The 17,902-nt window shown below is 41.1% G+C and overlaps 1 protein-coding gene and 1 long non-coding RNA gene across 6 annotated transcripts in view; one reads left to right on the forward strand and one right to left on the reverse strand.

Moving 5' to 3' along the window:
- Window positions 1–17,466, reverse strand: part of HIPK3 (homeodomain interacting protein kinase 3) — a 100,439-nt gene extending 82,973 nt beyond the window's left edge. Inside the window, exon 1 of one of the 4 annotated variants that reach the window (XM_067749481.1) lies at window positions 17,446–17,466. The gene's annotated coding sequence lies outside the window, so the exon portion shown is untranslated. Of the gene's footprint in view, window positions 1–12,075; window positions 12,211–12,909; window positions 13,462–17,445 lie in introns of those variants that run through there. The other 3 variants (XM_067749479.1, XM_067749482.1, XM_067749480.1) reach the window with 3 other exon arrangements.
- On the forward strand, window positions 12,466–15,801 carry LOC137230310 (uncharacterized). Of its 2 annotated transcripts, XR_010946089.1 has the most exons (3): window positions 12,466–12,879; window positions 14,995–15,026; window positions 15,403–15,801. It is a non-coding gene; the product is annotated as an uncharacterized lncRNA (long non-coding RNA). The 2 variants fall into 2 exon arrangements; XR_010946088.1 differs by lacking the exon at window positions 14,995–15,026 and having other exon boundaries at window positions 12,475–12,879.
- Window positions 17,467–17,902: the final 436 nt, after the last annotated feature.

The following is a 17,902-nucleotide window of genomic DNA, read 5'->3' on the forward strand; positions in this document are numbered from 1 at the left end:
GCAGGGGACACGGGTTCAAGCCTTGTCCGGTAAGATCCCACACACCACGGAGCAACTAAGCCAGTGAGCCACAACTACTGAGCCTGAGCTCTAGAGCCCGCGAGCCACAACTACTGAAGCTCGCGCACCTAAAGCCTGTGCTCCGCAACAAGAGAAGCCACTGCAATGAGAAGTCTGCACACAGCAACGAAGAGTAGTCCCCGCTCGCCGCAACTAGAGAAAGCCCGCTCGCAGCAACGAAGACTCAACACAGCCAAAAATTTAAAAAAAAAAAAAAAAGTATTACTTAATTCACATTGGTTTTTGGAGCTTTGGGTCATTATGCAATTCCTTCAATCAACAGAGACTAAAATTAGTATTTCACTATGTGGTCCAATAAATTCAACTAAAAAGGTCTTCTCATTCTTGAAAGACAGAGAACCTTAGTACTAGTCTATACAAGGCTCTACAATAGGAATTAGAAAATGGAACTATATGACTAGCACTATTCAGGCAATAAAAAGCAGTATCTAGTTACACTTCCATTTTTCACTTACTTTGTTTAAAGTGCATATTTATAAAAGACAAAACAGCATGTCTTCTTAGAAATAAAAGACAGGGTGCACTAGAAAATAAGTTTTTAGTGTGAATAGTAAGTTTAACTCTTCATTGGACATTTTAATACCTATATCATTAAGCAGGTCATTTTACCAGTATTATATCCAGGAAATTACTGACACTAAAACATCTCATGTAAGAAACCTTTTCATATAAATGAACCACCACAAATTGTAAAGCTTCAAAAAATAAACCTGCTGTCTCAGGTACTCACAAAACATTTATTTGAAAACACTAAAGTCTTGGGTATTTTCCAGCAGTATTGTGAGCAAAGTATCTAGGGAATGTGTTGACTATAACACAAATCAGCATGTTAAATAACAAGCTTCATCTGACTTAGCAAAACATTCTAACTTTTGGAACAGAAAGTGATCTGTTGGACATTTCAAAGCTGCTAGAATTCACCCTGTTAATACAAGTTTTTACTTTAGAAAGGCTAGAAAAGAGTTAATTAAAAACAGTACTTAAGAACTACGCTTACTAAAGCATATAATTCTCTAGATTTTTTTTAAAGCTATATAAAAATCAAAACTCAGAAATGGAAATATCGACTGAAAAGTTGAATAAAAATGAAAAGTTCACCTGAAGCACTCTTTATTGAAGTAAACTTTAAGATTAATAATTCACATCTGGTTTATAAAACACGTACAAAAGTAAACTTTATTTAAATTTGTCACACAATATCAATACCAATACCTATCAATGGATTGCTAGAAAAATTAAACAGCTTTACATCTTTAGGTTATGAACAACTCCCTTACTAGAAAGCCAAATGAATTATTTTCTACTTTGTAGGAAATCTGTCCCAAAAGAACCACCACAAAACTTTTATTTCTTATAAAAATCCTTTAAAGCCTGAATTATTAAAGACTAAGAAGGCAAAGATCAAATGATCCTTACCAGAAGAATATCTCCTAAACCTAAAACACCTCTGAAACAATTCAGAGGAAGCTGAATCGTAGATTAATAATTTGATCAAATGTCCACTGTTGATAAAGCAATATAAAGGAAAAGATTACGCTGACAAATAAGATTTTTGTAAGAGATAATAGTTCAAAGTTCTAAATGAACATTTACAGAATTAAAGGTCAAGTTCTATAAAACTTTTCTAAATTATGGGCTATGCTAAATAAACAACTTTTACATTCTCCTTTTGTACAGCATTCTACATTCAGTACTACTGAAGGAGTACTATCACTCCAGAGTAATGTATGCTACAAGAATTAGAAGTCTAAAAACCAGTGTGAAGTGGTAACAGTAGCTGCCCCACAGGCACACACTAACAACAGTTTTACATTTCTAAGAGCTGAAAAGACAAAAAGTTACAGCTGTATAAGCTTGATTTTAGTACTTTTAGTTTTAAAAAATCTTTATGAAAGACATTTTAGGGCTTGAAAAAATAAACTGGAACAAAAAATTCAACTACTTGTTCTTCCCAAATTATGTTAAGATCCTACATGGTCATGATGTGACCTACACTGCTAAATCCAAAGCTGTTTTTTTCTTCCCTTCAATTATGTTTTCTCTATTCATATTTGGTTGCCAGATATGCCGCTTTATATAAATGCCCTTTTTCAGGAACTCAGTGAAGTACCTTCAAAAACCTTTCTAAATGCAGAAACCTTCGAGTTTCAAAATTTAAATGTCATATATACCTTATGAACTGAGGATGATCTTTCACAATGGCATCAGGAAATCCTGTGCTTCAGGAAACTCTATGGTATCAAGTGAGAAACAACAGAAGGAACAGAAATGAGACTATGTTAAGAAAAATAAAGATCTCATTCTTATTCTCATGACAAAAATTTGAGGAAGAGGACAGGGCAGAGATTCACAAAAGGTATCCTTAAGAAAGCCAGAAAAAACTAAAACAATGTAATTCATAGAGCCTTAAAGAGTAAAGAAAACCATCGGCTTCTCAACAGTACTCCCAAAGATGGGACTTCCCTGTTGGCGCAGTGGTTAAGAATCCGCATGCCAAAGCAGGGGACACAGGTTCGAGCGCTGGTCCGGGAGGATCCCAAATGCTGTGGAGCAAATGCGCCACAACTATTGAGCCTGCTCTCCACAACAAAAGAAGCCACCGCAATGAGAAGCCCGCGCACCACAAAGAAGAGTAGCCCCCCCACCCCACCCCCCGCTCGATGCAACTAGAGAAAGCCCTTGCATAGCAACAAAGACCCGATGCATCCAAAAATAAATAAATAAATAAATATTTTTAAAATACACTTTAAAAAAACAAAGTACTCTCAAAGAAAGGACCCTGAATTCTTAGAAATTATCAGAACTGCTTCTGTTTGGCTCTGACTACCTCTAATCATTAACTTCTTAAAGTGACACATTGTTGGGTTGGATATAATAAGCTGTGAACTAAAACTGCAGATTTATATGCATTTAGCAAGGGTCACATAAATATTTCTTCTACAACAAGCTCCACAGAAACACACTGAAAACAAATTTTTATACAGGTGTAAAAAGCCACACTGTCATATAGGATACTATACAATTTTATGTATCAGAATTATAATGATAAAAACTTATTCAGATTTATCTGGCTAAAGAGGTTTTTTAATGCCATAAACATATAAAAAGATAAAAAGATGATTAAGAAAGTTTAATTCAAAAAAAAAAAGAAAGTTTAATTCACAGAAACAGACTCACAGATATAACAGACTTGTGGTTGCCAAGGGGGAAGGGGGATGGATTGGGGAGTTGGTATCAGCAGATGCAAACTATTGTACATAGAATCAATAAACAACAAGGTCCTATTATATAGCACAGGGAACTATATTCAGTATCCTATAATAAACCATAATGGAAAGGAATATGAAAAACACTATATATATATGTATAGTGGAATCACTTTGCTGTACAGTAGAAATAAACCCATTGTAAATCAACTACATTTCAATAAAATAATTTTTTTAAAAAAGAAAGCTTAGGGCTTCCCTGGTGGCGCAGTGGTTGAGAGTCCGCCTGCCGATGCAGGGGACAAGGGTTCGTGCCCCGGTCCGGGAAGATCCCACATGCCGCGGAGCGGCTGGGCCCGTGAGCCATGGCCGCTGAGCCTGCGCATCCAGAGCCTGTGCTCCGCGACGGGAGAGGCCACAGCAGTGAGAGGCCCGCGTACCGCAAAAAAAAAAAAAAAAAAAAAAAAAAAAAAAATAAAAAATAAAAAAGAAAGCTTAGTTCAGATTGAAGTTGCCTAAGTAATATCTAACACATTTTAAGTTCAAAATTAAGGCTAGCTATTGATCCCATGGCATAAAATAAACAAAAACATGCTAAATCACTTGAAAATGGCCAAAAAGTATTTAGTTTACTGATGAGAAATTCATTCTCAGATAATAACTAAAAATTTCTTATTGGCCAAAACTGACCTCATGCCATTTTTCAGGCAACCGCATAAGAGGCTAGATAAAATCTCAGCTATAAAAGTAATGATTACATATTAATTATACATGATGAATATGCCAAAATGGTTATTTTATAACAATGTTATCACTTAAAATATTATTTATTCATAGAAACCTTGCAAATTCAAACAGTAAAAATTATCACTAAGCCATTATCATTACCTGAAATCAGACTTCACTAGAGTGGCATGGACAGAGAGCTACACTGCCAAGAGCTAAGAAGTGAATAGAAATTCAAGTAGAGGCTAGAGTACACATTACGAAGTGTGGAAGAAACAGAGTAGGGAAGATAGGTCCACAGACCTGGGGAGGCACAATTAAAAGATGGCTGCTTAAGGATGCCAGATACCTGACCATTTCAAAAGGCTGAAGAAAAAGGGCCAAGAAAAAGGGGGAAATGGAAGTTATCAGACAGGTTCAAGGTGCTGAAAAACACAATTCAGAATGAAACCCATAAGAGAGAATAGGGAGTAATCTTGGAGGGAAGGAGATGTTTCTTTTCTTGAGTGTAGTGAAAACACAAAGTGTGTAGCGGTAGAAGTTATGCTCAGAGGTAGAGGGCTGGAAATTTGGAGTAATTCATGCCTGTTAACCTCTACATAAGAAACAGACTCATCTGTTAGAATTAAGGAGTGAGGGGAAGAGGAGAGTTCTGAGAAGTTAAATGTGTCTATGACACATTCACAACTGCTTGGTGAGGTACCTGTCAAGCTACTCAATAAAGACGCTATCCTTTGATTAAAGGATATGAGTATAGAATGCCTGTATTTGATTACTTTTATAATAATTATATTTGATTCCCCAATGTCAACTAGGCACTTTAGGAGATATTAAAAAAACCCTTTAAGACATGGTCTCTGACCTCAAGGAACAGTTCAGATACTATTTTATACTTTTTAGTGTAACCCTTCCCCAAAAGGTAAGGTATTAGGTTACCTTTTTTTTTTTTTTAGGTTACCTTTTAATAGGTTATAAATTGAGGTATTTCATTTTCTTCCAGTCAGATTAATATGAAACAATTTCAAGCTAGATATACCTTCAGATATGAGATACTTTAAAGAGATTTTACAAGTTACAAAGTAGGCACTAGAAATACTTTCAGCAAAGCCACACTAGGCTTAGGGCAACTCACAAAGCAAGCATTCCAACTATTTTCTACGCAAAAGCTACTGGCAGCAACTATACTCTAATTAAAAAAAAAAAAAAAAGCTATTGGCAAACCAATTATGCTATGGTCCCTAACAACCTAAGTAGGTTTCCAAGCAGAATTCAATTTTCGGGAATTCCCTGGCATGGTGCTTTCACTGCTGGGGACTCAGTTCAATCCCTGGTTGGGGAACTAAGATCCCGCAAGCCGCGGGGTGTGCAGCCAAAAACAAAACAAAACAAACAAACAAACAAACAAAAAAGAATTCAATTTTAAATACACAAATATAAAATATCAAAATGTTACCAAATTGTCAAAGCTCGTAAGGAATACATCATCCAAGACTTCCCTGGTGGCACAGCGGTTAAGAATCCGCCTGCCAATGCAGGGGATATGGGTTCAAGCCCTGCTCCAGGAAGATCCCACATGCCACAAAGCAACTAAGCCCACGAGCCACAACTACTGAGCCTGAGCTCTAGACCCCAGGAGCCACAACTACTGAGCCTGAGTGCCACAACTACTGAAGTCCACGTGCCTAGAGCCGGTTCTCCGCAACAAGAGAAGCCACCACAATGAGAAGCCCGCGCACCGCAACAATTTTAAGAAAAAGAATATATCATATACAACTATAATTGGAGCAACACAATACAATACTTGCCCTTTGCACGACTGTTTTTAAGGAGCCCAAGTTAAACAGACTTTTGATTTACACAAATTAACTACACAAATAATATCCCTTCTGAATAGTGGTTTCAAAATAAGTTAAAGCTAGCAATTTCAATAGCTTTTAAAGTACAGTAAAATGGAATTCTATCTATATGCTGTTTTCACCTATTTTCTTTCCACAGGTGGCATAAGAGAGGTTTGGAGATCTCTGTACTCCAAACTGAGAAGGTAATAATATAGTTAGAAAAGGCAAACCCTTACAACTTTCTCAGGCAATGCAAGAATTAAGCATGTCCAGAAGGAAAAACCCTGAGAGAACAAGAGAACTAGATTAACCATATTTGAGAAATGACCAACTCCTTCATTTAAATTAACATACAGCACGTCTCTATAAGGCAATTATACTACTAAACTGGTAAAAATAACTGGTAAAAATAAAATTTACTTCCTCAAAGCAGGGATCATCATGTCTTACTCTCTTCATTCACAGCACAGTACACCTTGCACTTAATGGGCACTCAAACTATTTAAAATAGTTTTCAAACACTTATTTTATCATTGTTTTACCTGCCATAATAAAATTAATTTATTTGCAGTCAGAGTCTGTGATCCAGCTACAAAAAAATATTTAAAGCATACTAACCAGATTAAAAAGCTAATACTTTTGGGCTTCCCTGGTGGCACAGTGTTTGAGAGTCTGCCTGCTGATGCAGGGGGCGCGGGTTCGTGCCCCGGTCCGGGAAGATCCCACATGCCGCGGAGCGGCTGGGCCCGTGAGCCATGGCCGCTGAGCCTGCGCGTCCGGAGCCTGTGCATCCGGAGCCTGTGCTCCGCAACGGGAGAGGCCACAACAGTGAGAGGCCCGCATACCGCAAAAAAAAAAAAAAAAAAGCTAATACTTTTGAACACAATACTATTCTTATCTAACTTAAAATACAAAACTACAACTAATATACTATAGAGATACTTGTACTGTCTCCGATGAAACTGATTACAAGTTGGCTCAAAACGTGTTTGTTTTCTTTTGTTCTGAGAATGTAGTGAAGCATAGCATCATAGCAATAGGCTATCTAGCATATAACCAGTAGTTTTCATTGTGAGTTTAAGTCACTGTACCCTATTTAATCTCAATAGAAGTTGTAATAAATTACAGATTTAAAGCCCTCAGAAGTATTAAATTATACTCTAAAAAAATGTCTGTAGAAAGTCAGGTTCAATTTTCAATATATCAGTCCATCTGACTTATTAACTATTTAAGACTGTAGCATTATTTATCTAAAGTAGTATAGTTTACCAAACCTACAAGACTCTTACTGTATTATTAAACAGATAACACACAGTCAAAATAGACACAAATGAAATTTTTACGCCTTTAAGATAATTGCTTTATAGGGGAGAAAACATTTTCTAAGCAAGTTATTTTCTGCAAAGTTTACTATTCTGTTTTTAAAAAACTGCAACAGATTTTGTTTAATTTATGAATAATATACAACAAAGTAGGAAGAAGTTGAATTTAAAACTAATATTAATGTTTTTGGTAAATCAAATACTTTTTAATTTCTAAAAGGGAATAACTGGCTAGTCAAATGCAGCCAAGTTTTATATTTTCTATCAAATTCTAAAGACAATTTTCAAAGCCATATATAATCAAATATAGTTTATAATAGGGCTTCCCACAGTGGTTGAGAGTCCGCCTGCAGATGCAGGGGACACGGGTTCGTGCCCCGGTCCAGGAAGATCCCACATGCCGCGGAGCAGCTGGGCCCGTGAGCCATGGCCGCTGAGCCTGCGCATCCACAGCCTGTGCTCCGCAGTGGGAGAGGCCACAACAGTGAGAGGCCCACGTACCGCAAACAAACAAACAAAAATATATATATATATAGTTTATAATAAAGGACTACAAAATTTTAAAGGTGGGGAGACAGTGACTCATATTTTGTTGATTTATTTCAATATCAATCAAGCCTAAACAATTTTTTTCCAATTAGAAAAGGTGCTCCAGCATTAATAATTATATAAAGTAAAGAATTTATCTGACCACCTCTGGCAATCCTTTATTTTCAATGTGACCAAGAGTTATACTAAATAATCAGTCTTTCACAATTTAGATCCTTACCTAAAGGAAAAAGCAGAGCTCAAAGGAGCAAAGTATTATACTTCTCTTTATGCTTCTCTAAATCTCCACTTCTTTTAGGTGTAACCTTTTTGGTTAAGGAGACAAAAAAAAGACAAAGCGGCAAAGAAAATGCAACATGAAAAAGTATCTGGAAATCTATCTTCAAAAGAAGAGATGGCGCTTCCTTGGTGACACAGTGGTTAAGAATCTGCCTGCCAATGCAGGGGACACGGGTTCGAGCCCTGGTCTGGGAAGATCCCACATGCTGCAGAGCAACTAAGCCCGTGTGCCACAACTACCGAGCCTGCGCTCTAGAACCCACAAGCCACAACTACTGAGCCCACGTGCCACAACTACTGAAGCCCTTGCGCCCAGAGCCCATGCTCCACACAAGAGAAGCCACCGCAATGAGAAGCCCACACAGTGCAACGAAGATTAGCCCCCGCTAATAGCTACCACAATATTTCACTGACCTTATAACTAAGAGAACCCTGGTTTCTAGCAACTTGAACATTTAAATCAAAATAGATTTCTAAGTCTCCCAAATCCAATTAAGTCACCCCCACTACAGCCCAGCTTCTTCTACCTCATCTGTCCCCCTACCTTCCCTCCCATTCAGTCTCCCTTAGCAGTGAAAAATTCTCAGAAAATTAGAGAAATTATTTGGGTCAAAAAAAATACATTTAAGGTAAAAAATATTATTCTTGGTTTGTTTCATTTCAAAGACTTATCTGTTAGAATAAGACAGCTTTCTAAAGTATTGACTTGGCATTAACTACTAAATATAAAACACAAAGTAAATCAGTTTAATGACTTAGCTGTCCCCAAACTACAAATGCCACCCTAAATATATAGTATTTCCAATACTCATCCAGTTCTTTTAATTTCCACACAAGTAGTAAGAGCAGAGGCTCTAACACCCTAGCATACAGTGGTATGCTTCAGAATCTAGGCAATACGTTGCCTTTGTGTAGTGACACATGGCCCAAGTATCAACTGAGGAGAACAGCATGATCTGCTAAATCAGTCAAGGTCTAATTCAACAAACATTTAGGTAAAATGTATAACAAACATCCTCTAAATATCTGTTCTAGCTTGGTCCTAACTGATTAAGTCCAAAACAACAGCTGTGACAAAGCTACAGAAGCAGCACACTAACATTAAGTTGTTCTTCCCCAAACCACTCTTTTTTTAAAACAATTTTATTGACTGATTGATTGATTGGCTGTGTTAGGTCTTCGTTGCGGTGTGTGGGCTTCTCATTGTGGTGGCTTCCCTTGTTGCGGAGCACGGGCTCTAGAGCACGCAGGCTTCAGTAGATGCCGCGCGTGGGCTCAGTAGTTGTGGCTCGTGGGCTCTAGAGCGCAGGCTCAGTAGTTGTGGCTTATGGGCTTAGTTGCTCCGCAGCATGTGGGATCTTCCCGGACTAGGGCTCGAACCCGTGTCTCCTGCATTGGCAGGCGGATTCTTAACCACTGCACCACCAGGGAAGCCCCCAAATCACTCTTAATTATACCAATCCAACCAAAAGAAGTGCACTGTGTTTCCTCAAGTCGGTCACATAAGTGCTTTGGCTATCCTAAAATCCTCCACTGATTCAAAACTTCTACTCCAAATCTATATCCCTATATTCAACTTATGTTAAATGCTTAAAGGTACTAGACAAAATGTATTTTAAGCAGTTGAATCCAGAACCAGTAAGGACAGTAAGGACATTTCAAACCAGTAAGGACATTTCAAATAATTTATTTAGACTTACATATGTATCATACAGAAAGGGTTTCCCTTTCAGCAAGTGGGGGTGGGGGGTGGGAGGGAACACCCTTTCAAAAGTAATAAAATACACTGACAGGTTCCTTGATTTTAACAAAGTTCTAGGAATTCGTCATCAAAAGTAACTTCCAATTTAAACATACCACACTGGGAGTTTCAACTTCAGATATTAGGAAATTAGGACAGCTGCAAAACCAGAAATTATACATGAAGATTTCTTTTGGCAGCAACAATATAATCATGTAGCAAGTTACTTTATGTCCTTTAATAGTTTAGAGGCAAGAATAATTCTGGAGGAATATTTTTAAATGTGGAAAATTTCACAGTTCCTTGGAATACCTTTAAATCTAAATACTGCCATGACATTTTCATCTCCAAATTCAAACATATGTAAAGTTACAATGGAAACTATTTTTAAAACCTCTGAATTAACCACCAATAATGCAATTCTAATGTACCATATCATCACCCTCAGTGGTGAACTGCTACAATCAGAAAAGCATATTAAGAAAGTTAACTTCAAAAGTTACCAGAATAAGTCATTCTAATATTCAAATGGGAAATAACATGCAAACAAGTATTCCATTCAATGGATGTAAAACAGGCTTGGGAAACAGCATTTTAGCACTCTGAAATTTACACTTTCCTCTTCCACCCTTACATATAGATGCCCTCAATGCTGATGTATCAAATATTTAAAACGAAGCTCAATCAAAAAGTTCACTTGACAGCTGTTGCTATTTTAAGTTGCAAGAAAAAAAGGGGAGGGCGGGGCTTTCAATAACCTGCATTCAACAAATACTTATGTGCCCTGCCATACTAGCTACAGCAATCTACCTCTGTAATTTGCACCATTTTATGATACCCCATGACAGAAGATCCAAAAAAATAAAATAGTATGATCTGAAACTTCTTTTCAAGCATGTTTACAAGAAGAATTACCTCATAAAAACCATCCACTTTTATGTGACTCTAAAACTCCATGCCCAGAAGCCAATGACTGGTTTATAAGCAATATAATGACAAATTCAATGGAAAAGATATTATGACAATAGACTAAGGCTGGCTCACCATGTTATGATCTGCTTGCCTAATATGCATGTTTAGCTACTGTAGTCAGCAATGTCCAAATATAAATCTGAAATATTTAATGGCTGGTTCTGTTCTAGATTTCAAGCTCATTTTATCTTTCTAAAACATAGTTTTAATCTAAGGCTCTCCACAAAAAAATTTTAAAAACAGTCCCTAAAGTATAAAAAATTAAGGGATAAATTATTCAATTTTCCCATAAATGCAAGAAAAAAACTGCACAGTGAAATGTCCAAAGTATCAAATATATCAGCCCACCTTTACCTTAACACAAATTAAAAACAAGTTTCAAAAATAAAAGAAAAATAAACCTCAATCAGGTTGAGCATTATATTTCATAAATAATAGTTCCCTGTACTTTAGGAATGCACCCATAAATATACCAAGAAATACCTTGTTGATTTAAAAGTAAGGAACTTTATTTGGTTGGTTAAATTTCTATTACTCTTAAGTGGCATACAAAGACATAAGGTAACTAACAAAACTATAAAAACTATCTTTCATAAAAAGGTCAGTCTTATTTTGTTTACTTAAATACTAAGTTTAATCATGACCTATCAAAATCTTATCATGGCTCACTGTATAAAATTAGCACCGCACTTGCAAGCATAAGCAGAATCTAGACTTATCAAACATATGGTGAGGCATGCCTAGCTTCTGAAAAATCAAACGAGAATGCAGGATTAAAATGTCTTTGGTTGGGTTACAAACAAAACACGATCCTGTTTAAAAGTTTGCATCAAAAATTTGATCAAGAGAACCACTCAAAATTTTAAAGCGCCCAGCAATTAAATCTTAGAAATAAACTGAAATGGTTTAAATATAACTCCTTCCACTTCAGAAGCTACACCTAACAAGCAAATACCTAAAATAGAAAAAAAAAAAAAATTCACCCCCATCTCCAAACTACTAGAAGGTATGCATAACACAGGCACAGGCTGGTTTACCAGCTAACTTTTCTGGCCCTAGACCAGAGAGATATCAAAGCTGACAACAGAACCAACCATGAGCTTTCCCTGTAAACGGGACGATAATCTGAAAAACTTCACTGTTGCTAAAAGAAGCTCCTTTAATGAGAAGCAGCGAACGGCAGGTGAAAAAATAAATTCTAACAGGGCAGCAAGAGGTTGTGAAAACACGGTTCAAGGACTGAACGTGTTATGACTGCTCTGTAACAGGTCCAAGGTAATTTACGCACACACCCTTCAAGCGCAATTCCTCAAGCAGAGATAAGATTGGGAAACAACAGGCTTCGGCCAAGAGCCACATACCATTTTAAAACAGCCGTCTCCCTCCCGACAGGAAAACAGACATTCTCGCTCATCCGAAGTCTTTCCGCGAGTTCTCCCAGCGCCGCGAAGGGGAGAGGGCGGCCGCCACCCTAACGAGAGACGCCGGCAGCAGACCCGCCGCGCGGCCGCCACGCCTTCCTCCGGCCGCGGCGGGGGACGCGGAGCGGCGGATCACATTTCTCCTCCCCAACAATCACACGCACTCACGTCCCCAGAGTTGACACCCTCCAAACCCGCCGCTCGGCGACGCTGGGGACTGGGCCACAAAGCCAGGGACGCAGCCATCGGCCGCGGCGCTCAAATTGCGTGCGTGCGTGTGTTTGTGTTTGTTCCCCTTTAATGAAAGACAAGAGGTCTCCGTAGTGACGGGCCAGGCTGCGGTGAGGGAAGAGGCCCCATGTGGGACTAAACAAAACTTCGGTTGCTGGGAAGAGCCGTTGCGCAACCCTGGCAGGAGGCGGCGGGGGCCGCCCGGCCTGGCCCAGCCCAAGCGCGGCTTCCCCGAGGCTGCGCCACAGCGCGCAGGAACCACGCGCAGCCCCCGCGTCCGGGGGCCTCGGGCCCGGGGCGCCCCAGCCTCAAGGGAGACGCCTGGCCCCGCCACCCCGTCGGGTCCGGGACGGAAACGCGGGGCATGAGCGCAGGGGATGCGGATGGGGGTGCAGGACGCGCAACGGGTGCGGACCGCTCCGGGGGACGTCGGGCCCGCGAGGGTCCAGGGGAGGGGCCCGCTGGTCCCCCCGAACGCAGGCGCGGCCGGTGGGGCCGGTCCCCCGCCCCGGGGTGGGTACGCCCCTCGCCCTATTCACTTACCTTCCTAGAGGCCTGCGCTCTCCCCTCTTCGGGCGGCCGCAGCCCTGAGCATGTCCGGGGTGGGTGCGGGGCCGTGTCGGGAACAGGGAGCCAGGCGCTTCAGCAGGCGGCACCACCCAGCCCGGGCTCAGCCCCTCTCCGCGGCCGCTGCCATCTTGTCCTGGCGGCTGAGAGGAAACGGCGAAACACCCTCCCCCGACCGCTGCTGCTGCTGCTCTGGCTGCTGAGCGCCGGACCTGTGTCCCTCATCTTCCTTCCCGGGGATTTGGGGTGGGGACGGCTTGGCTAGGGCGAAGGGGTGGTGAGAGGTCGGGCGGCCGGCCTCCCACTGCTGGGGCCTACGGGCGGCGCGCGGTGCGGGGCCCGCGGCGGTTGGGGCCCATTCCTGACGCCCCCGCCGAGAGAGGAGAAGGAAGACAACAGGGACCGGCGACGGCGGCGGCGGGGCCCGCGGCTCGGTCTCCTCAGGTCGCCGCGCTGCCGGCAGTCGTCACGGAGGCGGCTGCCGCCGGCCGCCCCACTCTCGGGCCCCTCCTCCGCGCCCGCCGGCCTCGGTCGCCGCCTCCGCAGCGCCACCGCTCGCCCGGCCGCTCTGCGCGCCGAGCCCGGGCGGCCCCGCTCGGCTCGGCCCGCGGCGCCTCAGTGAAGCCCCTCCCCGGGGCCCGCCCGCCCGCGGCCGCGCCCTTGTGTTGATAGCTTCGAGCCCGCCTTGCGGCCGGCGGGAGTCTGACCCGGAGCTCCCTCACGCCAGCGCCCCCTTTACTGTTCCGAACCTCAGTCTTCGGCCCACTCCGCCAAAAATATATATTGTAAAAAGATCCTAACACCAAAGAAAGACTGAAAATGGGGAAGCGGATTTTACAGGCCTTTCGAGATCCCGTAATCATAGTTTCCCCTGCCACCCCTTTGGGATCTGTTTCTTGGCTTTTTTTTCCTTCTTTCTTTTTTTAAGGTCTAATAATAAGGGGAAATGCTGAAAGTGAACAATCCCAGTCTAAAATAGGTCCTTCCCGCTCCCCCATCCCAAAGTGTCAAGGGAATTGTAAAATCAGGTTAAAGAACGAGGAAAAGGCCCGCGTGGAAATTTTCCAAGAGCATCTCTATGGTCCAAACCCCCGTAAATATGAAGTTCACCCACCTCTGCGTTGATAATTCTCCATCAAGGTACTCAGTTCCACTCCCAGAGACTAGTTACCTCCCTCATGGAGACTGGGAAATCAACAGAATGGCCCATCTCAACGGAATCACAGAACCATAGAATTTTAGAGATGAAAGAACCTTAGAGATCCTTGGTCCAAACTCTTTAAGTAGGGCAGGGGTTCAAAGAAGTTTAGGTTACCTACCCAAGGTTATACAGCCAAGCCCTGGTCTGCACTCCCTCCCTCCTTCTCTTCCCTATCAAACAACTGACCTAAGTATCATTCAGAGTTAATCTTTTTAAATATTAGTTTCTTTTTGTCCTGAATTAGTGTTTAACCTTTTGGGAACACCTTTCTCTGAGGAGTGGAAGTGCCCTCTCTTTGTTCCCTTCATAATCTTCACTAGGAGGATTGAATCTACCCCACAAGTATTTATCCCCAGACATTTTCTATTGCGGTAACTGAGGCAGGGCCTAAAGCGAGTGGCAAATTGCTGCATATTTAATTCCACACTTTGACTCCCTGCTGCTTTTCAAACTGGGAGAAGGGTATTCTGAAGAATACCTTTAAAAGAGAAAAGGATAGTATGCCCTGAGGCAGTAGGAAATAACATTTTCGAATAACAGTTTTCTTCAAGTTAGGGAGGATAACCAGTTGCAAAGGTTTCCAAAATAGAAAAACAAAACACTGACTGTCTCTCAGATAGCAGCATATTAGCCATTCCTTTTTACTTAGTATTTAGTTACTTTTGATTTTTTTAAAAAAGTAATAGTTAAAAGAACCAAAAAAGGATAAAAACATGACTCAAAGGAGAAAGTTACAATAATAGAAAAATCTATCAGTGAAACAAGGAAGATATTCCACTAGAACTTCAAACTTTCAGAATTTTTGCAAAACATTTCTCTGGGTCACCCCTAATGGAAGGCTTCCATTCTCCTTATTACAGCATTGCTACATCTATGAAGGAAGCTGAAAAGGGTAAGGATTTTTTTTTTCCTTTCTAGCCTTGTCATTGATACACAGTAAGTTCCAGGACACAGTAAGTTCCAGGAAGGGATCCTGTCATCTTTTTTTTTAAAGATTGTATTGTGAATGCCTAATACACTAGCTGATTTATAATAAGTCCTTAGTAAATATAGCTGAATAAGTAAATGAACACTATTAGTTCAGGTCTTCCTCCATTTTATACCTATTGTCTCCTAACTTAATCTCTTTACCTCCAATCTCTCCCTCTCCAATCCATTCAGAATACCAACCTCCAGATAACTCTTCAAAGCCCCTGATTTAGCCAGTTTATGAAATTTGTTTTAAAAAATTGAAAATTTCTCAGTGTTAAGTTTTTTTTTAAATGCAGATTACTGCTTCCCTGGTGGCGCAGTGGTTAAGAATCCGCCTGTCAATGCAGCAGACACAGGTTCGAGCCCCGGTCCAGGAAGATCCCACATGCCGAGGAGCAATTAAGCCTGTGCACCACAACTACGGAGCCTGTGCTCTAGAGCCTGCGAGCCACAACTACTAAGCCCGTGTGCCACAACTACAGAAGCCCGCGCACCTAGAGCCTGTGTTCCACGACGACACCGCAACTAGAGAAAGCTCATGTACAGCAACGAAGACCCAAAGCAGCCAAAATAAAATTTTTTAAAAAACAACAACAATGTTGTGATGATAGTTTAAAAAAATAATAAAATAAAATGCAGATTACTAAATTGTACATGAAAAAAAGTTTATGAATAAAAAGATGATAGCCAAAAAATTTCATAATCTTTTCATTCAAAAATGTTGCTTAAATACTATGTGCTGTGCTATGATCTGAGAATACAGTGGTGAAAAGTGAGACACGCTGTGAGCTTATATTCTCTCTAGAAAGTTGGCTATCATACAAATAATTAGTAATAATAACAGGCATTATAAAAGAAAAGTACAGGGTGGAAAGAGGGGACAGAACAGGAGAATCTAATAAAATGGGGATGCGGGGGGAGACGCGGGCGGGGGGAGCCATGGAAAGACTGGCTCATTTCTCATCCTGCAGGACTCACTCAACGCTCACTTCCTCAGGGAAGAATCTCCTGACTTCTCTGACTAAGCCAAATTTCCATATATCTTTCCTCTGTAGCATTTTTCTCAGTTGCCATTTTATGTTTATCTTCTGGTTGTTTGATTAATGTCTACCTCTTCCACCAATATGAAAAGTAGAGAGCACATCTTTTTTGTACTCCATTGTATCCTCAGCACTGAGGCAGTGGTGCATAGTAAATGATCAACAGGACCAGTTACATACATACAGGTACAGGGCCCAGTACAAAGTGAAAAAGTGGGTCCCCTTGTTCAAAATTATTAAGGATTTCAAGTTGGTGACAGAGGAGTGAAACCAATCATGGGGACTTTCTAAGCACAGGACTCTGTGCAAGTACACAGGTTGAATTAAAGTTGAGATCTAAAGGATATAGGAATTAGCCCAAAGAAAGAGAGAACACTTGAGGGCAGAAGATAAGATTTATGCAAAAGTCATGTAGAAAAAAAATGTGATAAAGAGTACAAATTTGAGAAACTGATAGTTTTTAGTCAGAGTGAGAGGATAAATCAGAAGCAGATGAGGGTAGAGGGAGAAGCAAGGTCCAGATTGGGATCTAGGACTTCATTCTACTGGCAAAGGAAGCTATTGAAGGATTTAAGGAGAGACACAGCATGGTCAAAGAAGCTATAGGCTTTGGTGTCAACACCATCTCTTTTACTGCTTTCCACTTTTCTGTATTTTTCAAATTTTCCTTTCAATCTCAGAGTAAAAGCTAAAAAAAACGTACAACGGACCTAAAATGGTCTATAAGGCCCACAAGGAGCTCACCTCCCACTTTCTGTCTCCTCACTCCACCCACAATTCCTCAAAGACGCCAGTCACTCTCCCTTCTCAGGTACCTGGATCATTCAGGTACCTCAGGTGCCTGAAACATTCCCTAAGTATCCACGCACCTCCTTTCCAGGTCCTTAGTCAAATTTCCCTTCTCCATGCAGCCTTCCTCAGCAATAACCACCTATCTATACACATAAACTCCCCATTTTTTATCCTTATCTTTATCCTTAAGTTTTAGCACGATCTAAGATACTATTTTATAGGTTTTCTTTCTCTTCTACCTACTCCTCACCCTGATCCAGACAGTAAGCTTACAAAAGTAACTTAATATAATATTTGTAAAATGAACAAATGAATTTTCTCTGTAAACAGTTTGAAACACTCCATAAACTCAGAATGCAAACAGTCACAGTTGTTTGAGATCACCCAAATGTGAAATCCAAGACCTCTCTCCCTCCCCCTCCCTCTCTCTCTCTCTCTCTCTCAGGTCTTTCCTAACCCCCACACCCCAAAATTAGTCCAAAGAAGGACAGTACTCCTCCGACTTACCTTGTGTTCATCACTGCCCTTGTTCCTCATTTAGCACCGATAGGTTCCAATATGCAGAAATGGCCCTCCCCAGCCTTAGGGGATGAGGCTGATACTTCTCCAAAAGAACCTTGGAATTTTGTCACAGAGGCTGAGTCATCAACCCACATTCCTGTTGTTCCTCAGATAAACTAGGGATTTGTTGCTGTAGTTGCTGTCTCCCTCCAGACCCTAGGTGTCCTTTCCTGCCTTGGTGGGGAGTGGGGAGAGGAGGACTTAGTCAACGAGAAAGAGCTCCCAACTACAAATCTCTGAGGGGAGAGGTTCAGCAGGGAGCCTCTGTCTCCTCCCTCCTCAGAGCTCCTGACCACTTTATGCAAATAATCAACTTTCTCCCTAGATATCAGCTTTGTGTACCTGGGCCTCAGGGATGGGCAGGTGGGATCAGAAGAAACGTTCCTTCTGGATTGTCTCACTG

The sequence above is a fragment of the Pseudorca crassidens genome, chromosome 9 (genome assembly GCF_039906515.1).
Source record: "Pseudorca crassidens isolate mPseCra1 chromosome 9, mPseCra1.hap1, whole genome shotgun sequence".
In the NCBI taxonomy this organism is placed as follows: Eukaryota; Metazoa; Chordata; class Mammalia; order Artiodactyla; family Delphinidae; genus Pseudorca; species Pseudorca crassidens.